Consider the following 25,979-nt stretch of genomic DNA (forward strand, 5'->3'; position numbering starts at 1 on the left):
TTTCGTGTCCTTTGCTGTCGCTGAAAGAATTACAATGTCATCAGCAAATCTCAAAGTTTTTGTTTCTTCTCCCTGGACTTTAATTCCTGTTTCAAATTTTTCTTTAGTTTCCATTACTGCTTTATCAATATATAGATTGAATAACATCGGGAATAGGTTAAAACCCCGTCTTATTCCCTTCTCAACTACTGCTTCCCTTTCATGCCCCTCGACTCATATAACTGCCATCTGGTTCTTGTACAAATTGTGAATAGCCTTTCACTCTCTGCATTGTACCCTTTCCACCTTCAGAATTTGAAAGAGAGCGTTCCAGTCAACATTGTCAAAATGTCTACAAATGCTATAAACGTAGGGTTTGTGTTCATATTTTCACATCTGTCAGCGCCTGGTTTCTTTGGAACTGGAATCATTATATTCTTCTTCAAGTCTGAGAGTATTTCGTCTGTCTCATACATCTTGCTCACCAGATGGAAGAGTTTTGTCATGGCTAGTTCTCCCGAGCCAGTAGCTCCAACGGAATGTTGTCTACTCCCAGGGCCTTCTTTAACCATATAGTAGAGGTGCATGCCTCAGGAAAAATTAGGCTGCAGTTTTTCCTTGCTTACTGCCCTTCGCAGCACCAGCACAGAAAGGCCAATTTGGTTGATGTTACAAGGCCAGATCAGTCAATCATCCAGACTGTTGCCCTAGCAACTACTGAAAAGGCTGCTGCCCCTCTTCAGGAACCACACGTTTACCTGACGTCTCAAGATATACCCCTCCGTTGTGGTAGCACCGACGATACAGCTACCTGTCTCACTGAGGACGCAAGCCTCCTAACTAACGGCAAGATCATGTCGAGTGGACTTCTCTCTCGCCGTTATAAAATAAATTATTAAGCTTAGCGTTGACTGATAGACCCCTCACACAGTGGTGGGATTCCAAACTGACTGTCGCCCGCCATACTGCCTGACAATGAAGAGCGATAGTTTGGGATGCCATTTCATTTCATAGCAGAATACCTCTAGTCGTCATTCACAGCACACTTACAGCACTGCGGTACGATGACCACATTCTACGTCTCCTTTTGTTGCCCTTCATGGTAAGCGATCATGAACTTACATATCAGCAAGATAACGCCTACCCGCACAGAATGAGGGTTTCTATTGCTTGTCTTCGTGCTTGTTATGCTCTACGTTGGCCAGCAAAGTCAATGCATACCCCGCAACTGAGATCGTTTGGGACATTATGGATGGGCCTTCCAACCAGCTCGGAACTTTGACGATCTACTGCGCCAAACGGATAGAATGTGGTACAATGTCCCTCAGGAAGACATCCAAAAACTCTGTCAATCAATGCCAAACCGAATAACAGCATTCATAAGAGGCAGATGTAGACGAACGAGATAATGACTTGCTCATTTGTGAAGCCCTTTGCCGGCCGGAGTGGCCGAGCGGTTCTAGGCGCTACAATCTGGAACCGCGCGTCCGCTACGGTCGTAGGTTCGAATCCTGCCTCGGGCATGGATGTGTGTGATGTCCTTTGGTTAGTTAGGTTTAAGTAGTTCTAAGTTCTAGGGACTGATTACCTCAGAAGTTGAGTCCCATAGTGCTCAGAGTCATTTAAACCATTTGAAGCCCTACGTTTTAGATAAAACATCGAACTTTTTTCTGAAACTTAAACCATTATTTTGTCTGTAGAAGTCCATTGAGTAGTGCTACAAAGTCTGTACCTCGCACCCCACTCGTATCTCTGTGGTGTGTGCGATGTATGGATCCCTTAGGGTTACTTGGACAGAGCAAGCAGGGTCGCCTCATGGGGACAGATTTCTTGTCGTTGCCGCTGAAACAGATCGCTGGCTGTCAGCTTTGGCTACTAGGTGCTCGACACGGAAGGACTCTGTTTAAAGTACGCTGGGCGAGTAAAGAGAAACAGCGTAAAGACGCGAGGGGGGCCGTTCCTGCACCGGGTTGTACCGCAATCAGAAGACGTGCGGTCTGTGGAAACTTCTCTTTTCCACATCTCGCTGTTGGTGCCGATTTATCCGGAGGACGAAGCCTTGCTGCTCCTCTACTTACTACGACTAGGTGATCACCATAATTAACGTCGTGCATCGGTGGTTTCCCTCAGAGCGTTTAGCACAGTGCCTAGAAATGTTGTACGGCAGCTTACCCGTTAACCTTGTTGTGGACATCACTTCGTTCTTTATTTCGTCACGTGCCTGTACTGCTTATTTAGTGCACCCCTGGTGTTATCGTGCCGATATACCAACGCTTTTCTCAGCCTCCCCCTTGGTTTTTGGCTTCTATTGCCACGTGTTCCGAATTTATTATGTTCATCTGTTGATTGGGTTTTATATGTTATCATATTCGATTGAATGTAGATGCTGTACATTTTTAGAAACATATTTAACTGTTTGAGCCACCTTTTGGTATTTTGATGTTTGAAGTTGTTAAAAGTTGCGACCTGTCTCTAGGCATCTCCTTTTTTAATACGTTAAAGAGAGCAGTTGTAATATTTGTTTTATCACTTGTCTTGAAGGGTTTTGATGTGTTGCAGAGGTCTGTTATAAACTGGTCCCTCATGTTGGACTTGGCGTATGCCTGCACGGCTTGGGAGGAAGTTTTGCGCATCTGGTTTGGTTGACGTGTCGGCTAGGTGCCTTGACAGGTCTTACGATACGCTGTTGGTGGTCACGTCATACAGACACCACTTCTGTCTGTGTTCTGCCAGTGGTGTTTGATATTTTTGTTTTTTACTATTTGTAAATTTACTATTATACGAGTGTGTTTTCTTCTAAACTAACAAATCTTAAACCTGAATGAGATTTTCACTCTCCAGAGGAGTGTGCGCTGATATGAAACTTCCTGGCAGATTAAAACTGTGTGCCGGACCGCCACTCGAACTCGGGACCTTTGTCTTTCGCGGGCAAGTGCTCTATGAACTGAGCAACCCAAGAACGACTCTCGCCCCGTCCCCACAGCTTTACTTCTGCCAGTACCTCGTCTCCCTCTTTCCAAACTTTACAGAAGCTCTCCTGTGAAACATGCAGAACTAGCACTCTGAAAGAAAGGATATTGCGGAGACATGGCTTAGCCACAGCCTGGGGGTGTTTCCAGAATGAAAAGTAAAGCTGTGGGTAGGGGGCGTGAGTCGTGCTTGGGTAGCTCAGGTGGTAGAGCACTTGCCCGCGAAAGGCGAAGGTCCCGAGTTCGAGTCTCGGTCCGGCACACAGTTTTAATTTGCCAGGAAGTTTCAAATCTTAAACCTGTTTATTATTCAAACATGTCTTGAAGGAGCATTTAAATTCTCCGACCTATGAAGCAAGTTTCAACAGTTCAATTTTATGTTCTTTCTAATGAAATAGTGATTCCCTTGTTGAAATGACTTTAATTCACACTAATTATCTCATACTAAATTTGCGTTTCTAATAATAATAATTTTGTGGCCTAATAAATTTATCACATATCAGCCGTCGTTCTCTGTAGTGTATAAATCTGTTTCTGTGGGTTTCAAGCATCTAACTTCACTTTACACGGACGTTAATTACACTTGGACAAATGCTACTATTTGGTGTGTCGATTTTCCTTTAGACTACATTCTATTAATAAGTGTAAATTATGAAATGCTCTCTACTGCCTTTCCTAAGGCTGAAATGTACATCACCAAAAATATTCTTATATTTCCCATTTCACTGAGTTGGATTTTGGACGGACATAGTATGAAATATCAGGCTGTTTGTGCTAGTGTTCATCTAGTTTTTCTTGCTGTCTTTGTGCTTTTGTGATTGATATTGAGCCAAAGACCTGATTCTATGTATCGAACTTCACAGATCCTCAAGCAAAAATTGCTTTCAACCATTCGTTGGAATCTTGTCTATTCCTTCTGCCTAATTTGATTCTACTTATTCCGAAGCTCTATTCGTCTCTGATCCCTTTGTTCTACTAACAAGCACTAACTTTTGATCATTTCATCAGAATGTCTTACCCCCAAGTCTCTTCTTTCCGCACGAATTTTTTCCTCTCGGGTTTTAACAATTGGATTCCTTATCACTCTCAATAGTGACGCTCTGCATCTGAATTCTCCGACTGCTGACTTTTCTGTAACCCGTATCCGTACTTGTAACGATTATTTCGTTTCCCATTTCTTAACACTTTCATTGTAATCACCTAGCTTTCATCCCTTAGTTATATCTGTGTTTGCTCAACTATTGTGATTAATCTTTTAAGAAGTATCTGTTCTTCAGCAAATAAATTGCCTGCTGCTGTATTCATTATGCAAGTATCAACAGCCACTATCTCATTTTCCAATTTGGATTTATGGTATGTCTTCATATCTTGATTATCGCAGTCGATTCTCTTACATTCTTTTACTACATACTTGCGGCTCCATTGATCCAGTCAAATGGTTCAAATGGCTCTGAGCACTATGGGACTTAACTTCTGAGGTCATCAGTCCCCTATAACTTAGAACTACTTAAACCTAACCAACCTAAGGACATCACCTACATCCATACCCGAGGCAGGATTCGAACCTGCGACCGTAGCGGTCGCCCGGTTCCAGACTGTAGCGCCTAGAACCGTTCGGCCACCGCGGCTGGCTGATCCAGTCAGGAAAGGCCTCAGACCATTGATCTATACTCAAGAGTTGTTTTACTAAGGGTCTCGTAAGTGTCCTATTTTATGTGTGAAATACCCTCTCTTGTGAATCTTCCAACCGGTAAATCTGCCTTCGCCATGGATATATAGGTATATAGTAACTCTACACAAATATTTTTTGAACAAAAGAGATTTAACAAAAAGGAATCCTCGAATTCCCTCTAAGAATCTAGTATACAGCAGAATTTGTGGCAGAAATTATTTAGTTATGAGTTCTAAGGCTAGCCTTTTTCGTAAGTTTAAAACACAAACACTTCGCGTGTTTTACATAAAATCATGAACTAAAGTCGAAATTAAATATACGCAATACGTTTACCCAAGTTGTTTTTTATTTAAATATATGTGGTGTATATTTATAGTTGCCTTGAATAACGCAATACTAATGTAATTTACACTAAAATATTTAATGGCGTGTTGTATGCCGCTACTGAGGGGAGAATAACGTAATTTCACCTCGATATATTCTCTAAAGAGATATAACTTCCTGCGATGTCTTTACAGAGGCGATAGGATATTAACTCAGCTCCATCGCAAGAGCAAACTCGTGTCATAACTTTATAGTGGAGGAGCAGTAAATAGTCTTTTAACGAGCTGCAGCGCTTAAACTGCCAGCGCACTTCCAAAGTCTAATAATAAGATAGCACTCAAATTCACTTACTATACTTAATGGTACTCCCATAATGTGAAAACCATCTGAGTCTAAGCATTGCACCAGAGTACCCGCGAAAATTACGTCTTAATTGCGATAGGTTATAATGTTAAAGTGGGGGAAGTTGTGCGAAAACATTGCGGAAATATTTAAGAAATTTAAGGAAAACTCACGTATTCAGGGTATTACTGAAATACAGGGATGGGCTCTTCTCTTTCTCCCTTGCCCCTCTCTCTAACTCTCTCTCTCTCTCTCTCTCTCTCTCTCCCTCTCGCTCTCTTTCACATACACACACACACACACACACAATGTGCAAGTTATTTTTCAACAAATTTTGGGGGAAAGTTCAAGTACTTATGTTTGTTGACAGTAACTGAAATTCATTTTGTTAGATAATCAGGTCATCAGGTCACTCTGATGATGGAGGCACGTTTAGTCTTGACATTGGTGTGCAATTTGAGATTGACCTGCCTAATAATTTCTTGTATCTGTTACTAGAGGCTTACCCTGCAACCATACGGTTTCTATGTGCCAAGTCATCAATACTGGAACAGGCGGATACGCTTTTTATGTAGAATCGGAGGGACGCTCATGACCGTGGCGCAGCCAGTATGTTTTCAGACACTTCAGTTTGTATTCAGGGACAGAATCAGTAATATCAAGAACGGTAGACGGAGGATGACTATGATTTGCCCGTCTGCGTGACCAGGGAAGAACTCATTCTACAGGTTGCCGGAACACGTACATGTATCAGTACAGGACATGTCGTTCTGACATATTTCACAAATGACTTTACTGCATGGATTTCACTTCACTGGCTGCTTACGAATCCATATCATCTTCAAAATGTCGAGGCACTGCCACCTATGTCCAGGCCTTCAGTGTAATATATCCACCTGTCCGCTCCCTCCTCTGCACTTAACAGTGGAATTACCAATACACTTTCAATGTTACGTTCTTTACTTTTAATTTCACCGAGGGTTGTTTTGGCTCTTCTATACGCTGAGTGAGTCCCTCTGAGAATAGTTTCTTTTTCACATTTTTCATGTAGTTGTTTTGCCTTAATTTCCCTGAACTTCCTATTTCATCCCTAAACGATTTGTATTTCTGTATTCTTGGATTTCTCTGGGTTTCCTTTAAAACAAAGGCGTTCTTCGTTGCGGAGGAATCTTATCACGAAATTCCAATCACCAGCTTTCTCCTCCGAATGCGAAATTATTTGTTGACGCCGACGTACATAGGGAGTAAAAATCACCATGATAAAGTAAGGAAAATCAGAGCTCGTACGGAAAGATATAGGTGTTCGTTCTTTCCGCGCGCTATATGAGACTGACATAATAGAGAATTGCGAAGGTGGTTGATGAACCCTCAGCCAGGCACTTAAATGTGACTTGCAGAGTATCCATGTAGACGTTGATGTAGATTTTTGTACGTCCTTCTTGTTGATGAACTTAAGTATTCCTTTGTTACCCACGGATTCTTCGCAGTTACATTCCTTTTACCAATGCTTTTCTCTCCAAATTCTATGATTGCCTATTTTAGAGACGTCCATTCACCTTAAACTGATCTGCCTACTCAGCTATTCATTATCGCAGTATCTTTAGTCTCCGAGAACTTCAAGGGTATTCCTTCACTCCCCAAGACTTGCGTATACCACTTCTTTCTTCCTGACTAGTCTCGTGAACTTCAGACTGTACTAAATTGTGATATGAATCTATATCTGTCCCTGGGTAAGCCTTACCATCCTATATCTTATTTCCGAATTTCTGAGAGATCATGAATGTCATCTAACTGAAAACTTCCTGTATCTCCTGGCTTTTTCCAAGTATTTCTCCTCCCTCTATGATTCTATAACAGAATATTTGCTATTACTAGTTGAAATTTATTGTAGAAATCCATTAGTCTTTTTCCTCTCTCATTCGTACTACCAAGCCCATATTCTCGTATAACCCTTTCTTCGGCTCCTTCTATTACAACCGCATTTCAGTCCCCCATGACTGTCAGTTTATCGTCTGCGTGTACATACTGAATCACCAGATCAATATCCTCATATACATTCTCTATGACTTCATCTTCTCCTTGCGACGTCAGCTTGTATACCTGAACTGTTCCCGTAATCTGCCAGGAAGTTTCAAGTTTCACCTGAACTGTTGTTGTCGATTTTGGTTTGCTGTCGATTCTGCCGAGAACACCCCTGTCACTGAACTGCTAACACTGACTGCCTGCCCTAATTTCCTATTCATATCGAATCCAACTCTCGTTTGGCCATTTGCTTCTGCTCATGATTTTACCCTGCACTCATCTGTCCAGATATCCTTGCCTTCTTTTCATTTTACTGCATTAACCTCCACTATGTATGGACTGAGCCGTAGAATTTCCCTTTTCAGGTTTTCTAGCTTCTTTACCACATTCAGACTGACATTCCACGCCCAGTCTCGTAGAACGTTATCCTTTCGTTGGTTATTCAATCTTTTTCTCACGGTCACCCAGAAATCCGAATGTGAGACTGTTCCGGAATCTTTTGTCTTTTTGGAGAGATCGTCACGACACATCTTCAGCTACATGCTATACGTCCTGAGGAAAAACATTATGCGTCTTTAATGCAGTGGTTTCCTTCCATTGCCTTATTAATCCTCAAGCCGTTGACAACTGCTGATTCTTCCGCCTTTTAGGGGAAATTTTCCACTCCAAGAGCAGGAGAGTGCCCTAAACTTACTCTCTCCTCCACCCTCTCTGACAAGGCCGTTAACAGAATGAGGATCACTTCTTATGCCGTAAGTCTTCAGCCACCATTGGTGACGATTTTTATTCATAATTTAAGCAAAGGTGGGGTTCGAACCCAGAATCGAGGACTTTTGATTACTACCCGTAGACAACCGTTACATCCTTACGATGTTAACAGGAAACTTATTCAGAGTGACCATCCAGACTTGTTACAAAATATGTGCCTTCAAAATGGCGGGAGGATGTGGTTCATGTATGACAGGTATCGAACACATGTTAGTGATATTTTTTATAACATCAGGTTGTGAGTGTTTTAAGATTCGTTAATAGTAATTTGATAATATACTTTTCAGTGTCGTCCAGCGTCCTTTGTGGTGGAGGTTATCCCGGCGTATGGATTCCAGAGAAGAATCTTAAAATTCTGAATTCGTTAGTATTCAATATGTTCGCAACGTTTATCTCCTATTATGGATCGAGCGAGGTTGCGCAGTGGTAAGCACACTGGATTCACATTTGAGAAGACGACGTTTCAACACCGCGTCCAGCCATCCTGATTTAGGTTTTCGTTGATTTCCGTACGAGATCTGATTTACCCTATTTTATGTTGGTGATCGTTCCTCCCTATGTAGGTCGGTGTCAACAAAATAGTTTCGCATTCGGAGGAGAAAGTTAGTAATTGGAATTTCGTGAAAAGATAGCACTCGACACTTCATGTGAATAAAGAGCTAGTTGTGTTTTACAGGAACGATGTTTTATAAACCCCTGTTGACTGTGTGTCAATAGACCGTTTCCTTCGATGTAATTCATAATGTTCGAACACAATATATGTTCTAAAATCCTGCTGCATATCGACGTTAACGATATGGGCCTGTAAATTGGTGGATCTGTCCTACTACCTTTCTATAATATTGGTGTGACCTGTGTAACTTTCCAGTCTTTGGGTACGGATCTTTCGTCGAGCGAACGGTTGTATATGATTGTTAAATATGGAGCTAATGCATCAGCATACTCGAAAAAGAACCTAATTGGTATACAGTCTGGACCAGAAAAATTGCTTTTATTGATTTGAGTTGCTTCACTAATCCGAGGATATTTGCTTCTACGTTACTCATGTTGGCAGCTGTTCTCGATTCGAATTCTGGAATACTTACTTCGTCTTCTTTTGTGAAGGCATTTCGGAAGGCTGTGTTTAGTAATTCTGCTTTGGCGGCACTGTCTTCGATAGTATCTCCATTGTTATCGCGCAGAGAAGGCATTGATTGTTTCTTCCCGCTAACATACTTCACGAACAACCAGAATCTCTTTGGATTTTCTGCCAGGTTTCGAGACAAAGTTTCGTTGTAGAAACTGTTATAGGCGTCTCGCATTGAACTCCGCGCTAAATTTCGAGCTTCTGTAAAGGACCGCCAATCTTGGGGATTTTGCGTCTGTTTAAATTTGGCATGTTTTTTTCGTTGTTTCTGCAACAGTGTTCTAACCCGTTTTCAATACCAAGGAGGATCAGCTCCGTCGTTTGTTAGTTTTGTTTGGTATAAATCTCTCAATTGCTGCCGATACGATTTCTTCGAATTTAGGCCACATTTGGTGTAAAAATATATTATTAATTTGGAATGAGTGGAGATTGTCTCTCAGGAAAGCGTCAAGTGAATTTTTATCTGCTTATTTGAATAGGCATGTTTTTCGCTTATTTCTAAAGTATTTGGGGATTACAATATTCAATCTCGCTACGACAACCCTGGGTTCACTAATCCCTATATCGGTTTTGATGCTCGTTATTAACTCAGGAATATTTGTTGCTAAGATGTCAAGTGTGTTATCACAACCGTTTACTATTCGCGTGTGGTCATGAACTAACTGCTCGAAATAATTTTCAGAGAATGCCTTTAGCACAATTTCGGATGATATTTTATGCGTACCTCCGGAATTAAACATGTATTTTCGCCAACATATCGAGGGTAAATTAAAGTCACCACCAATTATTATCGTATGAGTCAGGTACGTGTTTGAAATCAAGCTCAAGTTTTCTTTGAACTTTTCAGCAACTGTGTCATCTGAACTGGGAGGTCGGTAAAAGGATCCAGTTATTATTTTATTCCGGCTGCCAACAATGATCTCTATCCATACTAACTCACAGGGAGTATCTACTTCAATTTCTCGATACGTTAAACTACTTCTGACAGCAACAAACTCGCCACCGCCAACCGTGTTCAGCCTGTCTTTTCGGAACACCGTTAGGTTCTTCGTAAAAATTTCGGGTGAGCTTATATCCGGCTTTAGCCAGTTTTCAGTGCCTATAACGATTTGAGCATCAGTGCTTTCTATTAGCGCTTGGAGCTCTGGTACTTTCCCAACACAGATACGACAATTTACAACTGTTATTCCAATGGTTCCTATATCTTCCTGTGTTCAGCCAGCACCCTTTGTGACTGAAACCCTTCTTGTGTTTTCCCAAGACCCTCTAACCTAAAAAACCGCCAAATCCACGCCACACAGCCCCTGCTACCTGTGTAGCCACCTCATGCGTATAGTGGACACCTGACCCGTTCAGCGGAATCCGAATCCCAACCATCGTTAGGCGCAAGTCGAAGAATCTGCAGCCTACACGGTCGCAGAACCGTCTGAGCCTCTGATTCGGACCCTCCACTCGGCTCTGTACCAGAGTTCCGCAATCGGTCCTGTCGACTATGCTGCAAATGGTCAGTTCGTCTTTTTGTGAAATGTATTCCTAAAATTTTGGAGAAAAGTTGTAATGTGTTACAGTGGTGGTTGGCTCTCCCATGATTTGTGTAAGTGATCTTGTGTATATATTCAAGTTTGCTGCACCTCTTACCGGTGTTTCGAATATCTGATAATTTCGACACTATCTTAATGGAACTGAGCTGATGTAATTGCGCACATTATCTTGTGTGAACTTGGGAGAGAATGATAGTCGTCTTATGTTAGACTGCTTCTGACTTATTTTTATAAAATTTTCGATGATTTAAGCACATGCGTCAAAATTTATTTTCATAATAGCGCTGATACGTTCTCTGTTGAGCGCCCATAAACCACACACACACACACACACACAGTGAGAGAGAGAGAGAGAGAGAGAGGGGGAGAGAGAGAGAGAAAGGTGGGGTTATTCAGCTGCCCCTGCAGATTCCTTTTATCCAACACCGCTATACCTGTTTGAGAAACGGTGTCCAGACGGACGAAAGCCGCTGAAGCCATATACCTTCTCTCTCAGAGCTTTGGTCGACTCTTAGCAAACCGAATCATACTGTGAAAATACAAGTGGGGACGTTATATTGGTACCAAGATATATCTTACTTCTGCCACACTTATTCAAGTGTTTCCAGTCTTTCTTTGTGTAATTAGCGGTGTAATCGTACAGGTTCCGGATGTCTTTGTAAGTTTATTCGTTTTACATCACTTATTCCTTTGTAAATGATTCAGAGGTTGTGTACCAGAAAGTTCTTGCATCCACGGATTCCATTTTTACACCTCAAGAAAAAACTCTAAACGGAATAAACTTACCGAGACATCCCAAACTTTTCCCATTACACTGCTAATTACACAAAGGAATGTTGGAGACACTTGCAAACGTAAGGCAGAACTAAGGTATATCTTGGTCCAAAACTACAGTTTTATTCTGTTTGCTAACAGTTGCCCAAAGATGTTTGTGGGAACTTACAACGATTACGTAGCTGTCGCCTCTTTGGATACTGTGCCTCATACAGATGCGGTGTTGGTTACATAAAACGAATACGTACCGTCAGCTGATCATCCGGTATACAGGGTGATTCACGAAGATATGCAGATATTTTAATATGTTATTCTACAAGTAAATCAAAAGAATGTTCATATAAACATAAGTCCGCAAATCCTTAATTACGGAGTTTCGGTAATTAAAAATTTTGCCTGAAATTTAGCAACTTCGCTAATATGAAGCCATTGCAAAAGTGTAAGAGGTTAAAGTAAAGCACGATCTCTATTTATTTTGTTGTTACTGGTCTGATGAATGTAATAAAAGTATGTCCCAGAAGTGTATCCGCAATAGTTTTCCAGAAAACCCAGAGAAGCAAAGATTATTATACAAGCCAACTCGTTTACTTTCCATTAAGAATGTAGAAACATTCATGTCATTGTTGGCAACCGTTACTGAGTGGTTTCAGTCTTTTCTGTAGAATTTTATAGATTATTTATGAAATAGTCACGGCTTTCAAATTTACGACCGATGAGTACTCCGATATGGTGTTTATTTATGGCAAATGTGATGGTACTGCTACGGTTGCAGTTAACGAATATCCCGCACGTTATCCGACTCGGAGGATTCTGAGTGCACGAAACATTAGTGGAGTTTTTCGAATGTTATGGGAAACAGGTTCTCTACCTAGCGTTCTTAATCAGTACGAGCACTAGATACGTGAAGCCGATGATGAGGATATTATGGATGCTGTTCAATGTAGTGCGTATTAGGCATTTCACAATCTAAGGTATATACATTGAACGGAATGGACAGTGTCTTGAAATGGGGATATAAGATGAACATCAACAAAAGCAAAACGAGGATAATGGAATGTAGTCAAATTAAATCGGGTGATGCTGAGGGGATTAGATTAGGAAATGAGACACTTAAAGTAGTAAAGGAGTTTTGCTATTTAGGGAGTAAAATAACTGATGATGGTCGAAGTAGAGAGGATATAAAATGTAGACTGGGAATGGCAAGGAAATCGTTTCTGAAGAAGAGAAATTTGTTAACATCTAGTATAGATTTAAGTGTCAGGAAGTCGTTTCTGAAAGTATTTGTATGGAGTGTAGTCATGTATGGAAGTGAAACATGGACGATAACCAGTTTGGACAAGAAGAGAATAGAAGCTTTCGAAATGTGGTGCTACAGAAGAATGCTGAAGATAAGGTGGGAAGATCACGTAACTAATGAGGAGGTATTGAATAGGATTGGGGAGAAGAGAAGTTTGTGGCACAACTTGACTAGAAGAAGGGATCGGTTGGTAGGACATGTTTTGAGGCATCAAGGGATCACAAATTTAGCATTGGAGGGCAGCGTGGAGGGTAAAAATCGTAGAGGGAGACCAAGAGATCAATACACTAAGCAGATTCAGAAGGATGTAGGTTGCAGTAGGTACTGGGAGATGAAGAAGCTTGCACAGGATAGAGTAGCATGGAGAGCTGTATCAAACCAGTCTCAGGACTGAAGACCATAACAACAACAACAGGTATATATACTGAAGCACAACAATCTGTATCCTTACCACAAACAAATTGCATCATTTACATTCGGGAGGTCCTGCCCTTTGCTTAGAGTTGTGCTACAGGTTAAATACTAATCGGCAGTTACACAAATACATTTTATTTACTGAAGAGGATAGTTTACGCTAGATGGTATAAACAGTTTACATAACGGGCACATACAGTCTGAAGCAAAACTACATTCAACAGTGCAACGCAATTTCCAGCAGCGATAAGCATAAATGTGTGGTGTGATGTAATCAACACACACTTCATTGGATCATTCGTTTTCCCTGGAGGTCTAACTGGCGAGACTCGTATTTACAGTTTCTTCAAGACGAAATGCCCCGATTGCTTGAACATGCTGCACTTGCTACGCGACAGCAAATGTATTTTCAACATGACGTCGCGCCTCCACATTTCACCAACGCCGTTACTACACATTGAAACGAACATTTTCCCCAGAAATGGATTGGTCATGGCGCTAGACGTCTGTGGCCATGCAAAGCGCCCGATTTAACACCATTGGATTTTTGTGTATGGGATGGATGAAAGACATAGTTTATGATGACATGTGGGGCATTACTTGCTCGCATGCAATAGACGAAATTAAGAACAACTCTGTGAACCTAAACGAACAACAAAATCTGATCATACTCGTGCAGCCAAATGCGTTGAACTCGGTGGAGACATTTTTGAACATTTGCTGTGAATCTATTGTGATATTTTATGTACATTGTACAACTTCCTTAACAGTGAGCTCTGTTTTTTCCGGTTAAACATGAATTCACGTGTGCTGTGGTATTAATAAAAGCAGATTATCTGACACATTCATAGTGTTTCAGCTAACGATATTACCAGCATTTTTCCAAAATAAAATTCTCTACAACTTCTGTTGAAAACTTGGTGCAACTGTCTGGAATTTAAAGAACAAGATGGGCAAAATTGTTAATAAATTAAAAATTTTATGAAATTACTTCTTTGCTCATCTGGATGTTCTGAAAAACTACTGCAGATACACTCTGGGTCATGTTTTATTTTGCTCGTCAGATCAATAACAACAAAGTAAGAAGAAATCCTGCTTCACTTTAACCTCCTACAGTTTTCCGATGGCTTCATATTAGTGATGTTGGTAAATTTCAGTCGGCCGGTGTGGCCGAGCAGCTCTAATCTCTTCAGTCTGGTACCGCGTGATCGCTACGGTCGCAGGTTCGAATCCTGCCCCGGGCATGGATGTGTGTGATGTCCTTAGGTTAGTTAGATTTAACTAGTTCTAAGTTCTAGGCGACTGATGATCTCAGATGTTAAGTCCCATAGTGCTCAGAGCGATTTTGCTAATTTTCAGGCAAAATCTTTCATTAGCCGTAACTCCATAACCAAACATTTGCAGACCTATGCTTATGTGAACTTTTTGCTTTAGTTTTACTTGTAGAACAACATATGAAAATATTTACGAGGGCTATTCCGAAAGTAAGGTCCGATCGGTCACGAAATGGAAACGACTATGAAAATCCGATAAAGCTTTGCACAGATGTGTTAGGTAGTGTCTCTAGTATAACCCCAGTTAGCATCACGTCGCTCTTCTCATTTCTGCGCTCGCAGTGAGTGCGTAAAGATGTCTAGAAAATAGTGTCTGCCGCCAAGTACGGGGGCCTGGTGAGAAATTTCCCCTGAAGCTATGCAGCTAACATTACATAACTGTCGTGCTGTTTCGTCTTCAAGACAATTCTCAGCCGCATTCTGCAGGGGCAATGAAGATGCTCCTGCATCGTTTTCAAATGGAAATGTGAGATTACCCACAATACAGCCCGTAATTGTCTCCCTCTGAGTTTCAGCTCAGGTCACATGAACCGCTGGTTATGAAGACAACATTTCGGCACAAGACAACGAGCCGTAGGCCAGCGTAGAGAATTGGCGGAGAGCACTGGCGGCTGCCTTCTATAGCGAGGGTATGGGAAAGTTGGTACAACGCTACGATACACGTCTAAGTCGGGTCGGCGACTATGGAGATAAGTAGCTGCAAGGTGTATCTAACTGTTGCAAATAAAACATTTTTGATATTTACCGTGGTTTCCATTTCGCGACCTATCGGACCTTACTTTCGGAATAGCCCTCGTACATGCCTTCGTGAATCACCCCGTATATGCAGCTAGTAATCATTTCACATTCTGACGACCAAACTTTTAGCTTAAGCTCCCTAATAAAACCTATACGACTGCATGACAAACTCGAAAGGTATGACATGCATCAGACAGCGCAGGCCTCGGTGCCCACTGAGCTTCTCCACATGGTACGACGCAGAGGAAGGACAGGCCTGCAGCCTACAGCCTACAGAGCTGTGGGCAGTGGTAGGCCCGGGCAGAGTGGCGCTGTCCCGGGCCGGCCGTCCCCGCGACCATCCATCATGTGCGCAGGCAGAGGGCCAGCTCCAGATGTCCGTCTCAAGTCGGCCCCGGCAACAACAAGCGCCGCCATTAGCGGGCGCGCGCTGCGCCGTCGAGCCCTGTCTCCACATGATTAACTGCGTGCGGCGGGCCACCCTCGTCACGCAGGTAGCGGCCGCCCGGGACAGCGTCGCGTCCTGTCAACATGGCTGTACACCGACTCAACTCTGCGCAAAAACTTTCCAGTGTTCTGACAGCGCGAGCTGCTCAGACTGCCAGTTATCCAAGCAAACAGCTGCTTGTGCTTGTGGTGATCTGGTCAGTAATCTCAAAGGTTTTGCTGCAGTTTGTTCACAACATCCTGAACGAATTCTCAGAGGAGCGCAAGAAGAGATCACTGCTCACCGACACCCAGCACATGCCCAGCTTGTGGTGGTAGATAGCCAAGGCGTACCAGTTCTCCCTCCAAGCTGCCTGCCCCTTCTCCATCGGAAACATTGAAGCAGATCATCCTGCCTGCATCTGGCGTGTCACAGGGCAGTGTTATGGGACCACTGCTTTTCACAATATATATAAATGACCTAGTAGATAGTGTCGGAAGTTCCATGCGGCTTTTCGAGGATGATGCTGTAGTATACAGAGAAGTAGCAGCATTAGAAAATTGTAGCGAAATGCAGGAAGATCTGCAGCGGATAGGCACTTGGTGCAGGGAGTGGCGTCTGACCCTTTACATAGACAAATGTAATGTATTTCGAAACATAGAAAGAAGGATCCATTATTGTATGATTATATGATAGCGGAACAAACACTGGTACCAGTTACTTCTGTAAAATATCTGGGAGTGTGCGTGCGGAACGATTTGAAGTGGAATGATCATATAAAATTAATTGTTGGTAAGGCGGGTGTCAGGTTCAGATTCATTGGGAGAGTCCTTAGAAAATGTAGTCCATCAACAAAGGAGGTGGCTTACAAAACACTCGTTCGACCTATACTTGAGTATTGCTCATCAGTGTGGGATCCATACCAGGTCGGCTTGACAGAGGAGATAGAGAAGATCCATAGAAGAGCGGCGCGTTTCGTTGGTAAGTGTGATAGCGTTACGGAGATGTTCAGCAAACTCAAGTGGGAGACTGTGCATGAGAGGCGCACCGCATCGCTCCTCTGAGAATTTATTCGCGATGATATTTTCACTCTGCAGCGGAGTGTGCGCTGATATGAAACTTCCTGGCAGATTAAAACTGTGTGCCGGACCGAGACGCGAACTCTGGACCTTTGCCATTCGCGGGCAAGTGCTCTACCTTCTTTTTTTGCGTTTTGTTCGTTGTTGATCGTTGTGTTTAGTCGTTGCGGACATCGCAAGACATCCGTTAAAGTTCATCTGTTGATCCTTCCACACAGATTTTTACTGTGGGCTACCCAAGCACGACTCACGCCCCGTCCTCACAGCTTTACTTCCGCCAGTACCTCGTCTCCTACTTTCCAAACTTCACAGAAGCTCTTCTGCGAACCTTGCAGAACTAGCACTCCTGGAAGAAAGGATATTGCGGAGACATGGCTTAGCCACAGGCTGGGGGATGTTTCCAGAATGAGATTTTCACTCTGCAGCGGAGTGTGCGCTGATATGAAGAGCTTCTGTGAGGTTTGGAAAGTAGCAGACGAGGTACTGGCGGAAGTAAAGCTGTGAGGACAGGGCGTGAGTCGTGCTTGGGTGGCTCAGATGGTAGACACATGCCCGCGAAAGGCAAAGGTCCCGAGTTCGAGTCTCGGTCCGGCACACAGTTTTAATGTGCCAGGAAGTTTCATTCATTCACGATTTTGTGCGACTTGAGGCCATTTAGCAGCAAATAAGCTTTCTAAATTCAGGACAAATACTGACTGAAACAGGAGAAAAAACATGGCACAGTGTATATTAAAAACTACATTCTGGTGGAGTGCAACGTGGCGACTCACCAGGGGCCGTGGACGACTTCCTTGGGCAGTTATCGCTACCTCGCCTAGTCTTCAAAAGTGGCCGCTAGAGTCTCATCTAGGAAGAGAGAGGCCACCGAAAAGGGCGGTGCAGGCACTGACGGGTGGTTTTCGCACAGTGTGGAGATGGGGGCAGCAACAGTGCTTTGAGCAACGGACACACGGTGCGGATCGGCCCGACGTCTTAATTTGTACACCGATTTCCGAAAGCTATCTGAACAAATGTCCGTGTTTATGTTCATTGAGTCGTCATCCACGCATTGTTTTTTGACTGTGATGTTAGGATTGGATTTTGCCGCGTCTGCTGTTTCATTTTGAAGAAGCTTGTCCAAATTTTTTGGCCAGCGTCCTCTTGCACAAAATTTACCATGGTTAATGTTGTTAGGGTTATGTAAAAGGCGCAGTTGTCACGCATATGCCTTATCTAGCTTTATAAAAAAATAAGGAAAGTTGTGTTTGTTTCAAAATTCTTATGCTAGAAAACCAGCTGTTTCTAAGTTAGATTTTTTGTTTCACGAAGTTTTAGAAGGTAATGGTACTACTATTTTCCAGCTCTTTTAAGCATGTTTTGAGCTCCAGTTAATGCTAAGACCAGAGCGAGTTGTTTATTATGTTCCTCCCTGGAAGAAATTACAGCTTCCTTTCTGCAGTTTTCTGTTAACGAAGCTTATTTCCTATGGCGTATCAACTTGTTGGAAACTTTCTGTAGGGTCACTCAAGGTGAAATCATAACTTGAAGTACGAGGCGTGTTTTTTAAGTAAGTACCGTTTTGAAATTAAAAAAGACGTGCTAAGATATCTCAATAATTTTATTTTTACATGAAAGCCTGTACCTTAATCTACGCACTGACGCCATTACACTCTGATTCTTCCTTGTTTATGTTGTGTACTGAGTGTTTAAGGTGTCTCCGATTATCGTGAGTCCCGCCGACTTTGAAGTACGGACTGTTATAAGATTTCTTAGTGCTAAAGGCCTAAAAGCGATCGATATTCATCGTGAGATCTGTGCAGTTTACGGAGAAAAGTTTATGAGTGATGGAATGGTTAGAAAGTCGGTGAGAGCACTTAAAGATGGCCGCACAAATGTGCATGATAAACAACGTCCTTCGGTCGTTAGTGAAAGTTTGGTACAGGAAGTGGACAATAAGGTGAGAGAAATCAGACGCTTTACGATATCCTCCATGCGGGATGAGTTTTCTAATGTTTCTCGTAGTGTTTTGTATGACATTGTGACCGAGCACTTGAATTACCGAAAATTGTGCGCACGCTGGGTACCGAAAATGTTGACGGATGTGCACAAAACTAAACGTTTAGACAGTGCATTGACTTTCCTTGAGCGGTACCACAACGACGGTGATGATTTCTTAAGCCAAAGTGTTACGGGCGATAAAACATGGGTGGCCTACGTCACACCAGAATCAAATCAACAGTCCATGGAAGTTGAGCAAGGGCATCGTTTTGCTGCAAGACAATGCCCGTCCGCATGTGGAGAATCAGACCAAAGATCTGATCACATCTTTTCGTCGGGAAACTCTAGATCATCCTCCGCACAGACCCGGTCTTGCGCCCAATGATTACCATCTGTTCCTGCACTTGAAGAAACACCTGGGCGGTCAGCGTCTTCAAGACGATGACGAAGTCAAAACAGTGGTGATGCAGTGTTTAACAAGTCAGGCGCAGACTTCTACGAGGAGGGTGTTCAAAAACTGGTGCAACGTTATGACAAGTGCTTCAATATTGACGGAAATTATGTAGTAAAGTAGAATTAGGTACAGGCTTTCAAGTAAAAATAAAATTACTGAGATAACTTAGCACGTCTTTTTTTAATTAACGAAACGGTACTTACTTAAAAAACACGCCTCGTACAATCCACTCAGACACTTATCTCCCTTGTTGTTACCAGCACTGAACTAAGTTTCTGGGAGAGTGTTTTGAGTTAGCTGCTTATCGTCACGTGTGCCTGGCATACTTACGGCCTTGTGCACGGCCCTCGAGAACTTCTTAGATCGGCTTACTGTTTGTTTTCAGGCGCAAGTCCTGGCTGCTTGTGCTCATGTACAGTACGTTATGTTATATGACTCGCACAGGAAATGAAAATTTGCTGTCTACCAAGAGGTCTTTGATTAACTGGCTTCGCACAATAAGTTCACGCTTAAATGTGTAATAGATAGTATATCCTAGTTTTAAGTTTATATTTTTAATCTTTTAGTGTAAACTTAGTACAGATCTTCCTGATCTTTTAAGGAAATTTATCTAGAGTTTTTTAATTATTTTAATTGGATGGTTAATTTCATATTCTTTATTAAAATTATTAACAGCCGACCACTTGCAATGGATAAAGAATTCTTGACCTAGGTTTCAACAAATTTAAATTTGTCTTCTTCAGAAGGTGGCAATTTTACATTAGTATAGACTGATGTATCATCGCAGTTTTTACAAATATCGGCATAAATCCATTTGTCAAAACTAAAATATAGCCCTAGAAATAGGGTTTGACACGTAAATATAAATTAGTACATGGATGTTGCAGAGCTCACAACCGAGTCGGTTGTGAGCTCTGCAATATCCGTTGTGACCTCTGCAACATCCATGTACTAATTTATATTTACGTGACAAACCCTATTTCTAGGGCTATATTTTAATTTTGACAAATGGATTTATGCCGATATTTGTAAAAACGGCGATGATACATCAGTCCATACTAATGTAAAATTGCCACCATCTGAAGAAGACAAATTTAAATTTGTTGAAACCTAGGTAAAGAATTCTTTATCCATTGCAACTGGTCGGCTGTTAATAATTTTAATACGTGGAACCGTTGCTGTTGTGCAGATATGTTTAAAATACCTATATTCTTTAGTTTAAAATTTTTTAAAGAGGCCAGTGTTGTTAAGTGCCTTATTTCTTGAACTGATTTGAGGTTATTATTATTGTCATTCAACGGCTGTGTTATTCAACATTCTGAACATCTCTGTAATGTCAAATCCACTATGTGTGTGTGTGTGTGTGTGTGTGTGTGTGTGTGTGTGTGTGTGTGTGTGTGTGCGTGTGTGTGTGTGTGTGTGTGTGTGTGTGTGTGTGTGTGTGTGTGTTCAAGGAAAAATTTAGTTAGCTAAAGAGGCTTAGTCCTTCGGGTAATTTTCGACTTCAGAAAGCTTAATGTGAAAGAAGAAAAGTTCCTTCTTTCAGACCACCCTGTCCCATCCGCAAGGGAGCACTCCACTTTGTAGTTGTCCCCCTCCTCCCCTTCGGTGTCGTCTTCACAGCTACGAACCCTGTAATAAACTGAGCTGACAAAGGTTGTCGGATAGCGATATGCACATATACAGATTGCTGTAGTATCACGTACACAAGGTATAAAGGAACAGTGCATGACGAAGTTGTCATTTGTACCCAAGTGATTCATGTAAAAAGTTTTCTGGCATGATTGTTGCCGCACAATGGCAATTAACAGACTTTCAACGCGAGCTGATAGTTGGAGCTAGACGCAGAGACATCCCATTTCGGAAATCTCTAGGGAAGTCAATATTCCGAGATCCACAGTGTCGAGTGTTTACGAAGAATACCAAATTTCAGGCATTACAATGTACAACGCAGGGGCCCACGGCCTTCACTTAATGTCCGAGAGCAGCGGCTTTTGTGTGGAGTTGTCACTGCTAAAAGACAAGCACCACTGCGGGAGATAACTGCAGAAACCAAAGTGGAACGTACAACAAAAGTATCCGTTAGAACACTGTGGCGAAATGTGGCGATAATGTGCTTTGGCAGGAGACAACCGACGCGAGTGTCTTTGCTAACAAGACATCGCCGGCAGAGCCTTTCCTGGGCTCGTTATCATATCGGTTTGACTATAGACGACTGGAAAACCGTGGCCTGAGCTGATGGTAGTGTTAGAATGTGGCACAGACGCCACGAAGACATAGACCCAAGTTCTCAAATGGTTCAAATGGCTCTGAGCACTATGGGACTTAACTGCTTTGGTCATCAGTCCCCTAGAACTTAGAACTACTTAAACCTAACTAACCTAAGGACATCACATACATCCATGCCCGAGGCAGGATTCGAACCTGCGACCGTAGCGGTCCCTCGGTTCCAGACTGTAGCGCCTAGAACTGCACGGCCACTCCGGCCGGCCCCAAGTTGTCAACTAAGGACTTTGCTTCCTGGTGGTGTGGGCTGGGACCTCTGACGGAGTTTTTATAGATGACGATGCGCCACGTCACTGGGCCACAACTGTTCGAGATTGGTTTAAAGAATCTAGCGTATAATTTTGCCACCCAAATCGCCCGACATAAATCCCATAGTAGATTTATGCGACACAATCAAGAGGCCACTTCGTGCACAAGATCCTGCACTGGCAACACTTTCGCCAATATGGACGTTTGTAGAAGCAGTATGGCTCAATATATCTGTGGCAGACTTCCAACGACTCGTTGAATCCATTCCACGTCGAGTTGCTCCACTATGTCGGGCAACGAGAAGTCCGAGGCGATGTTAGGAGGTATCCGATGAGTGACCTCAGTGTGTAGTACGCACTCAAGTGACAACGCGGAGGTCCTCCAATGATTAACAACGAGGGAAGACAGCCGATCTTCCAAATCATTGCGCCAGTGCTTGCACAGTATTGGTGCAACGAAACTCAATGTCTGAACGTACGTCATGTTGCAACTGCTCTCAATGCCTGAACATGAAAGACCATGGATGACAGTCAGCGGTATTCAGATCACTTTGTTTTCTTGGATCAAATGAGACAAACCTTCCCACACGATAAACATTGACTGTGAGAAAATTTTAAGTTTAATTGTATAAAGATGGAGAGTGTGGCATTCTGAGGGTGAGAAATATAACTGGAATATGTCTCGGAAATCTGTGGTCTGAAATCAATACTTTATTGGTAACTATAAGATTCGAACAACTTAAAGTTTTTTAGTAACTAATTTTACGATACTCGTGCATTATATATAACCTGTGGCTACTACATGTTCCTAACTATTTGTTCAAAATTGTTCAAATGTGTGTGAAATCTTACGGGACTTAACTGCTAAGGTCATCAGTCCCAAAGCTTACACACTACTTAACCTAAATTATCCTAAGGACAAACACACACAGCTATGCCCAAGGGAGGACTCGAACCTCCGCCGGAACCAGCCGCACAGTCCAAGACTGCAGCGCCTCAGACCGCTGGGCTAATCCTGCGCGGCTCCTAACAATTTAAAAATTTAATAGTAATTAATTGTATGGTGCGCTATGTATGTGCCACGACTATCTATCCATTTAAATCTTACGTCTGTACTTCATACAATATCTCATCTGCGCCGCGCGGTTAGAGGCTCCATGTCACTGACTCCACGGCCCCTCCGGCTGGAGGTTCGGGTCCTCCCTCGGGCATGGGTGTGTGCGTGTTGTTCTTAGCTTAGATTAGTTTAAGTTAGTTTAACCAGTGTGTAAGTCTAGGGACCGATTACCTCTGCAGTTTGGTCCCTTATGAACTCACACACATTTTATCTCATCGGCTACAAAGGAAAAATCTTATTGGTAATTTTAGGCCTAGATTATAACCTAAAAAATATGTTTTTAAATGTCTATATTGATGCTAAAAGTTACTGTAGTGGATCTTTTTTGAGAAGTGGTAAGTACATCGTCATTTGCCGCCTGCGAATTGTTATGATTGTAACTGGTGTTTTTATGCCAGTAGAACTGTTACATGAGGTGGTATGAAATGTGTACATGTTTCCACTATACGTTGGTTTAGGTGCTCAGAACATTGATGGGTAGATGACATATCTTTGTTTTGCTGAAGTAATCTGAAGTTGTGCACTGTGTTTGTAAAATTGCTTTTCAGTGGCACTACTAATCATCTGGTATATGTAGCAGGATCTGTCTGCAGGTCATATATTTGTGAAACTTGTCTAATTATTCTAATAACATACTCTTTATGGTCTTTCCTCTACGGATGTAGGTTAGAACAGATTCTAGCCTCCTTGATGGAATAGATTCTAATCTCCTTGATCCTGCGAAAAACTGACGAATGAAACAGAATGCACTGTGACCAGGCAGTCTGCCGATGTTATCCGATGACAGTGTATGCACAACCGTTGTCGGTGCCACTATGAACGCAGCCTTCGACCGTGTTCTCCACCCGAACAGGCCATGAAGGCCCAAGGGTACCGACCGGCCGCCGTGTCATCCTCAGCCCCCGGGCGTCACCGAACGCGGATATGGAGGGCCATGTGATCAGCACACCGCTCTCCCGGCCATATGTCAGTTTTACGAGACCGGAGCCGCTACTTCTCAGTAAAGTAGCTCCTCAGTTTGCCTCACAAGGGCTGAGTGCACCCCGCTGGCCAACAGCGCTTGGCGGACCGGATGGTCACCCATCCACGTGCTAGCCTAGCCCGACAGCGCTTAACTTCAGTGATCTGGCGTGTGAACCGGTGTTACCACTGCGGCAAGGCCGTTGGCTCTACCGTGTTCTACCGAACTAGAACTAGTGATCCCTGGGTCAGGACACAGCGAACGTATAGTGCTCTGTACAGTCTTCCGTCTGATAAACAGTATTGTTATGTAGACACACTTCTCATTGCATTTCACTACTGTAAGGTGCGTCGAGAAGACGCTATTCTTGTATTCAACTTTGCACCCAGGCTTACATTGCATGCGTAATTTGCTTGAACTGGAGGGCGCGCATCGTAGTGCATTGCTTCTCTGGTTTGATAGGAATCCCTTGCGCTGTTTAGCAGGTGACGGTAGCTGCTGCCCGTATACGTCTCGCATGCTATCTTTTTACTATCGTTTACAGCCATTTATATCATTTATATCCGTTGACCCCAAAGGAAGCGCTCTGAATTTATAACTGATTACATAAGTGTCATATAGTAATCCACTTCTAAGGATTATTTTAATAAAAATATGCAACACAATGCACTCAGTGACAAGTATGGGTTTTTTGTAGTGGGAACTAAGAGTAAGAAGAAACGTATCACGTTACATTGCTGTAACGAACAATATACGTGAGTCTCGAAATGGAAAAACAAAGAAGAAGCCTAAAAATTAACGATACGCACTTGCGAAAACTGGGGACAAGTACTTCAGCTTTGGCGACCTAATAGCACAACAGTTGTGGAGCCTGACACGCGAGCAACTGAAAAAATGTAATTTATTTTGTACTAATAATAAGTCATGTCAAAATATGTTTCCTGTCGATGCTATGTCTAATGGGCTTGCTATGTCCTGACTTCATTTGTCAAACACGTTTCTGCCATATCTGTAAAACTAATTATATCTTTGTTTTACTTTGTATACAAAGTTGGCACTTACCACATGCCCTTTCCTAGTGAAACATAGTTTTTGACGATCCAGTATTCTATGTATTTTTTGATGACCATCCAGTAGATTGTCGTGTATTTTACTCAGAATATCCTCATTCTGCTTGTTGACAATTTACACCATTTCCTCATCTGCTTCCTCTTTCTCTTATTTGCTGCTGTCTTTCCCTCCGTGTTGCCTGTTGCTTTCTAATTCGTTTGTCACAATCTACGCAACTCATTACCACTTAATCGGCATGGTTTATACACAACCACATATGAATATTCTTCTAACTCTTGTCTCCACTTTAATAACGCAAGAAGCATCTCTTACGTAAAAATCCACGTTAATGGCTTGTGATATGTAACTATCGTGAATTTTCTGTCATAACATACGGACCAAATTTGTTTTTGACCAAAATAATGTCAAACTCTCCAGATTCGTTACTGAGTAGTTTTTCTTTGTTTTTCTTTCTTTTTTGTGTAGTTATCTTGAAGCTTACGCCACTGGCAGATGGCTTCCAGTCTTGCCTCTTCCCCACTCATACTTTACGTCGGCTTTTAGTAATTTATGCAATGTTGCTGCAATTGTTCTGAAATACCTTATGAATCTCCGGAAATATCATATTAAATTTTACCCACTTAATTCTTTACTGGTTGGTAGCAATGGGAACTACTTCACTTTCTCTACATTTCACTCATGTGGCTGTAACTCATTATCTCTTATTTGATGTCCCAGGAATAATTATGACCTCCTTTCAGAAAAATTTCACTCTTATTGGATGGCAATTTTGATCTATGTATCCTTATTCTGACAAAGATCTTTAGTAATTTCTTATTATAAACACTCAGAGGACTTCCTCAACAAGTTGTGTCATGAAGGTTTGCTAAACACTTTGTTGCCTGCAATCACGGTAAGGAGAAATTCATCAATATTTGGTATGTTCTATCATTCTCAAATGCGTCCGAACGACCTGAATTGCGTTTAGCCTGATTTGTATGCAGCCCACATAACATAACTGTCTTGCAGGTCCTCTAAACTCATTTTGGTACAGCTGCTTCACAATACCAAACCGTTACC

The sequence above is a fragment of the Schistocerca nitens genome, chromosome 5 (genome assembly GCF_023898315.1).
Source record: "Schistocerca nitens isolate TAMUIC-IGC-003100 chromosome 5, iqSchNite1.1, whole genome shotgun sequence".
In the NCBI taxonomy this organism is placed as follows: domain Eukaryota; kingdom Metazoa; phylum Arthropoda; class Insecta; order Orthoptera; family Acrididae; genus Schistocerca; species Schistocerca nitens.